Source organism: Schistocerca gregaria, chromosome 1 (assembly GCF_023897955.1).
Source record: "Schistocerca gregaria isolate iqSchGreg1 chromosome 1, iqSchGreg1.2, whole genome shotgun sequence".
Lineage (NCBI taxonomy): Eukaryota > Metazoa > Arthropoda > Insecta > Orthoptera > Acrididae > Schistocerca > Schistocerca gregaria.
Window position 1 is genome coordinate 1,080,550,213 of NC_064920.1, and position 7,359 is coordinate 1,080,557,571.

A 7,359-nucleotide genomic window follows, 5' to 3' on the forward strand; every position below is an offset into this window, starting at 1 on the left:
AACAATGGCCTTGTTTATTGATTTAACATGAGCATATTATAGAGCGTGGCGGAAAGGCTTACTTCTAAACTTCTTAAGAACAGTTCCTTGCAAAAGAATTGCACAACTACTCAGTAACATGCTGCCCAATAGGAAATTCCAAGTTCACCTAAATGGTCAAGTAAAAGCACTCCGTCTTCAGGCCACAAGTGGCCCATCGGGACCATCCGACCGCCGTGTCATCCTCAGCCGAGGATGCGGATAGGAGGGGCGTGTGGTCAGCACACCGCTCTCCCGGTCGTTATGATGGGTTTCTTTGACCGGTTTCTTTGGTCGGGTAGCTCCTCAGTTGGCATCACGAGGCTGAGTGCACCCAGAAAAATGGCAACAGCGCATGGTGGCCCGGTTGGTCACCCATCCAAGTGCCGGCCATGCCCGACAGCGCTTAACATCGGTAATCTGACGGGAACCGGTGTATCCACTGCGGCAAGGCCGTTGCCCCAATGGTCAAGTAAGCAAGTTGTACAATTTAAATGACGGACTAGGGAAAACATCCGTATTGGCCCCGCTATTTGACATTTTATATATCTGCCGACTTACCATAAACGAATACAAGAACATTATCTAGGCTGATAACACAGCCTAAGTGGCGTAGTTTAATAATTTCAAAACTTGAGAAACGATGTCCCTCTGCCATGCACTTAAATGTGATTTGCAGAGTATCCATGTAGATGCGAGTTTTTACATGTATGACGACTCACAGAAAATGAAAACAAAACGGAATCCTCCGCCTTGCATCTGAGTAGCAGACATGCTGGCTACAAACTGCAAATTGCATTCGGAAAGCAGTTGCTGGTTTATAACCAGTTCCAAAAACATCTTGGCATGACCATGGATCGCTCCCTAACATACAGAAAACATCTAACTGAAGCAGCCTCAAAAATTAGAACCGAAAACAACATATTATACAAACTCTCTGGAACAAGTTAGGAGCTAAGGTGTCAGGTCTGTATGCAACTGCCCTCACATTTGTGTATTTTCTTGGTGAATATTATTCCGCAGTATCGTTGAATAGTGGTCATACAGGCGTGGTTGACACACAACTGAATGTGGCCACCAGAAGTATATCTGAACCAACAAAATCCACACCCACAGATGTCTAATATCGAACCATCGAAGATACGACGTGAAGCTGCTTTGAAAAGGGAATGGGAGAAATTTTCCAGAAATCCCGGGCTGTCACTACGCCAGGACTGTGATTCCACTAAAAGGAAACGAGTTAAGTCTAGGAAACATTCCTGGAGACTTGGAAAAAGGCTCACCTCTGAAGTATTCCAGGTAAAAACAGCATGGCGGGATGAGTATTTGGCAGCCGATCCTGATTGAAGGTCTCAATGCCGATCCTACACGAGCCCCTCCTGGATTCCACATACCTAGAAGGTTGAGGATCACCCTAAACGGCATTCGCACGAATCACAGAAGCAGTGAGGACTTGAAGCACAAGTGGAGAGTAGCTGCAAGTGTCAAGTGCGATTGCGAACGGCAGTGACAAACAATACACCACATAGTCACAGAATGCCCTCTACGGAAATATGCTGGAACTCTGAGCAGCATACATGAGCTCTCTGAGGATGCAGTCTCCTAGATAGAAACTTTAGATATCCACCTATAACCAATTGCTTGCCACCACATTACACTTACGTTAGTTTCACACTAGTAATTACTTACGCCGAATGTGGTGTGTTTGCGGGCCTATAGATACAGTGCATTTGTGATGACACGAATATAAAAGTGAATGTGTGTCTGTTCTTTGGTCTTACTACCGCATTTAATTTGCTGTGTTATTGCTGCGTTCTGAGTAAATCGCCGTTCCTGATTGATGTTCAGGCGTTTGTGTCTGCTTAAATTACAGTTTTACGAAAAATGTTTTACAAAATTTCTTTGTTTGCTGTTATACGTCTTTGCGTGCAACATTTTAGAGGGAATAATTTTATACAGCTATTGTGTTTTGTTGTGTTATTATGTGTTAATGTAAGTCAGGCGCGCAACCAGTCCAAAAAATAACTTGATTGCATTCAGAGTGAGAAATAGAACAAATGAGTGTCGTTGCTCACGCAGTAATGTGAATTTTCACACGCAACAGTAGTGACAATATTTACAATTTGCGGCATTTTAGTGTTTCTTCATTAGCGTATTTTTGTTACGTTAATTGGACGTTTCAGTAGAAATTTAAGAGTTAGGTCGCATAGTACTTCCTGTACGTTGTTTGAGAGCCGTTCTGCTACAGTGTCAAAGTAATGCTGTCAGTCTTCGTCCATGTATCGATTCACAGCGATACTCGTCGCATTAGCATTTAAATGATGTAAATGTTGCCTTAACGTCGCAATCTAGCAATTCCTACAGATTAATTCCGAATAAATAACATTTGCACGCATTTCTCACTTGTTGAGTACACACTGCATATCGCACCATTTGCCCTTTAGCTCTTGTATATTTTCCATCTTACAGTTCAGCCGCTACAAAACAATTTAGGTTATATTCGAGCCCTTTTTCGCTTTCAGAGCTGGCACTGTACTTCATACTGTAATGCGAAATTTCAACAAAACGTAATGTTGTGACGTGAACTACACTCCTGGAAATTGAAATAAGAACACCGTGAATTCATTGTCCCAGGAAGGGGAAACTTTATTGACACATTCCTGGGGTCAGATACATCACATGATCACACTGACACAACCACAGGCACATAGACACAGGCAACAGAACATGCACAATGTCGGCACTAGTACAGTGTATATCCACCTTTCGCACCAATGCAGGCTGCTATTCTCCCATGGAGACGATCGTAGAGATGCTGGATGTAGTCCTGTGGAACGGCTTGCCATGCCATTTCCACCTGGCGCCTCAGTTGGACCAGCACTCGTGCTGGACGTGCAGACCGCGTGAGACGACGCTTCATCCAGTCCCAAACATGCTCAATGGGGGACAGATCCGGAGATCTTGCTGGCCAGGGTAGTTGACTTACACCTTCTAGAGCAAGTTGGGTGGCACGGGATACATGCGGACGTGCATTGTCCTGTTGGAACAGCAAGTTCCCTTGCAGGTCTAGGAATGGTAGAACGATGGGTTCGATGACGGTTTGGATGTACCGTGCACTATTCAGTGTCCCCTCGACGATCACCAGAGGTGTACGGCCAGTGTAGGAGATCGCTCCCCACACCATGATGCCGGGTGTTGGCCCTGTGTGCCTCGGTCGTATGCAGTCCTGATTGTGGCGCTCACCAGCACGGCGCCAAACACGCATACGACTATCATTGGCACCAAGGCAGAAGCGACTCTCATCGCTGAAGACGACACGTCTCCATCCGTCCCTCCATTCACGCCTGTCGCGACACCACTGGAGGCGGGCTGCACGATGTTGGGGCGTGAGCGGAAGACGGCCTAACGGTGTGGGGGACCGTAGCCCAGCTTCATGGAGACGGTTGCGAATGGTCCTCGCCGATACCCCAGGAGCAACAGTGTCCCTAATTTGCTGGGAAGTGGCGGTGCGGTCCCCTACGGCACTGCGTAGGATCCTACGGTCTTGGCGTTCATCCGTGCGTCGCTGCGGTCCGGTCCCAGGTCGACGGGCACGTGCACCTTCCGCCGACCACTGGCGACAACATCGATGTACTGTGGAGACCTCAAGCCCCACGTGTTCAGCAATTCGGCGGTACGTCCACCCGGCCTCCCGCATGCCCACTATACGCCCTCGCTCAAAGTCCGTCAACTGCAAATACGGTTCACGTCCACGCTGTCGCGGCATGCTACCAGTGTTAAAGACTGCGATGGAGCTCCGTATGCCACGGCAAACTGGCTGACACTGACGGCGGCAGTGCACAAATGCTGCGCAGCTAGCGCCATTCGACGGCCAACACCGCGGTTCCTGGTGTGTCCGCTGTGCCGCGCATGTGATCATTGCTTGTACAGCCCTCTCGCAGTGTCCGGAGCAAGTATGGTGGGTCTGACACACCGGTGTCAATGTGTTCTTTTTTCCATTTCCAGGAGTGTAGTAGAACCCATGTAGGTCGCTACTCAGTATTTTTCAGTGCATAATAGAGTGCTTTAGTCTGTTCAGCCTAATTGTTGTTGATTCCATTCTTCTTCTGTACCTCGAGGACCGAGTCAGTCGTCTTCTTCTGTATCTCGCTGTGAATTGTGGAGTGTTACGTTTACCCGGTTCTAAGGCGCTAACACGGCCGGCCGTGTTATACCCATCGTCATTGAAAGAACTGCACTCAGAAGGACAAGGTGGATGCGATCATTGATGCCAGGCAGGTAGATGGTACCACACATATGAAATGACTACACTTTCAACTTGGTGTTACACGGCCAAAAATCGTATCTGCTAGTATGACGTCAATGATTGTTAATACAAGCATCAGGAGATGGCGGCATGGAGTCGTACATTTGTCGGATATGCACTGAGATTATGACAACAGTCTTGGGATACCTCCTTATATCGTTTCGAAGTTCCTTTTGCCCGGCGTACTGCAGCAGCTAGACGTCGTATGGACTCAAAAAACCGTTAAAAGTCCCTGCAGAAATACTGAGCCATGGTTCCTCTATAGCCGTGCAAGTGTTGCCGGTGCAGGATTTTGTGGCGAACGGGCCTCTCGATTACATCCCATAAATGTTCGCTGGGATTCATATCGGGCCATCTGGGTGGCCGAAACATTCGCTCGAATTGTCCGTAATGTTCTTCAAACCAATCCCGAATAAGTGTGGCCCAGAGACATGACGGGTTGTCAGCTACAAAATTGAATCGTTGCTTCAGAACATGAAGTCCATGAATGCTGCGAATGATCTCCACGTAGCCCAACATAAACATTTCCAGACGATGATCGGTTCAGTTAGGACAGAGAACTCAGTCCAGTTCGTTGAACACAGCCCACACAGTTATGGAGCTACCACTAGCTTGCTCCATGCCTTATTCACAACTTGCGTCCACGGCTTCGTGGGGCCTGTCGCACTCGAACCCAATCATCAGCTCTTACCAACTGAAATCGGAACTTGTAGTAGCAGGTCTAGGTTTTCCAACCGTCCGGAATCGGAACTCACACATCGTTAAACCGATATGGTCACGACACCAAGACAGGCGTTGTCATGCTGTTAGCAAAGATACTCGCTTCGGTCGTCTGCTGCCGTAGCCCGATAACGCCAGATTTCGCCGCACTGTCCTAAAGGATGTGTTCGTCGTACGTCCCACACTGACTGCTGCGGTTATTTCACATATATCCATGGTGAGAGGTAATGCTTGAAATTTGGTGTCCTCAGCATACTCTTGACACAGTGGATCTCGGAATACTGAATTCCCTAACGATTTCCGAAACGGAATGTGCCATGTCTACATCTACATATATGCTCCGATAGCCGATGGTGTCTGACGGAGGGCAATATTCGCGGCAAAGTTATACACTCCTGGAAATTGAAATAAGAACACCGTGAATTCATTGTCCCAGGAAGGGGAAACTTTATTGACACATTCCTGGGGTCAGATACATCACATGATCACACTGACAAAACCACAGCCACGTAGACACAGGCAACAGAGCATGCACAATGTCGGCACTAGTACAGTGTATATCCACCTTTCGCAGCAATGCAGGCTGCTATTCTCCCATGGAGACGATCGTAGAGATGCTGGATGTAGTCCTGTGGAATGGCTTGCCATGCCATTTCCACCTGGCGCCTCAGTTGGACCAGCGTTCGTGCTGGACGTGCAGACCGCGTGAGACGACGCTTCATCCAGTCCCAAACATGCTCAATGGGGGACAGATCCGGAGATCTTGCTGGCCAGGGTACTTGACTTACACCTTCTAGAGCACGTTGGGTGGCACGGGATACATGCGGACGTGCATTGTCCTGTTGGAACAGCAAGTTCCAATGCCGGTCTAGGAATGGGACCGTAGCCCAGCTTCATGGAGACGGTTGCGAATGGTCCTCGCCGATACCCCAGGAGCAACAGTGTCCCTAATTTGCTGGGAAGTGGCGGTGCGGTCCCCTACGGCACTGCGTAGGATGCTACGGTCTTGGCGTGCATCCGTGCGTCACTGCGGTCCGGTCCCAGGTCGACGGGCACGTGCACCTTCCGCCGACCACTGGCGACAACATCGATGTACTGTGGAGACCTCACGCCCCACGTGTTGAGCAATTCGGCGGTACGTCCACCCGGCCTCCCTCATGCCCACTATACGCCCTCGCTCAAAGTCCGTCAACTGCACATACGGTTCACGTCCACGCTGTCGCGGCATGCTACCAGTGTTAAAGACTGCGATGGAGCTCCGTATGCCACGGCAAACTGGCTGACACTGACGGCGGCGGTGCACAAATGCTGCGCAGCTAGCGCCATTCGACGGCCAACACCGCGGTTCCTGGTGTGTCCGCTGTGCCGTGTGTATGATCATTGCTTGTACAGCCCTCTCGCAGTGTCCCGAGCAAGTATGGTGGGTCTGACACACCGGTGTGAATGTGTTCTTTTTTCCATCTCCAGGAGTGTATTTGCCCCCCCCCCCCCCCCTCTGTTCCACTCGCGGGTTGCGCGAGGGAAAAACGACTGTCTGAACACCTCAGTACGATCTCTTATTTCCCTTATCTTTGAATGGTTATCATTGAAAGTTGATGGTAATAATATATACATCCTCGGCGAAGATCGGATTTCGGAATTTAGTGAGCAGCCCCTTCCGTTTTGCGGGTTGTCTGTCTGCAAGTGAGTCCCCCTTCATACTTTCAATGAGATTTGTAACGCTCTCGCGATGGCTAAATGTACCAGTCACGAATCTTGCAGCTCCCCTTTGGACCATCTCAATCTCTTGAATGAGACCCAACTGGTAAGGGTCCCACACACACGAACAATACTATAAGGCAGGACGAACTAAAGTATTGTAAGCAATTTCCTTTGTTGAAGGGCTGTGCATTGGTTCAGGATTCTACCAATAAACCGCAATCTAGAGTTCGCCTTACCCGTTACTTGTGTAATCTGATCGTTCCATTTGAGATCATTTCGAATAGTCACACCCAGATACTTGACGAATGTTACCGCTTCCAAAGACTGGGCAATGGGAATTTCCGCTTTGTTATACGCATTAGGTTAAATTTAATAATATTGAGAGATAACTGCCAGCCATTACATCATGCATTTATTTTCTGCAAATCCTCGTTGATTTGTTCACAATTTTCCACCAGATGTTTACGTGCAGGTCACGAAATTCCCCTGAATTGTGGGCCGGTGGTTTGCGTGTGCAGAGTTGGCGCCCGATCAGGCCACAGATGTCTTCTGTCAGGTTCAGATCGTGTGAATTTGATGGTCAAGACGCCAACGTGAATTCACTACCTTGCTGC

General features: G+C 48.7%; 1 pseudogene; it reads right to left on the bottom strand.

The window, feature by feature from the left end:
- Positions 1-361: 361 nt before the first annotated feature.
- LOC126288445 (5S ribosomal RNA) lies at positions 362-479 on the bottom strand (annotated as a pseudogene).
- Positions 480-7,359: the final 6,880 nt, after the last annotated feature.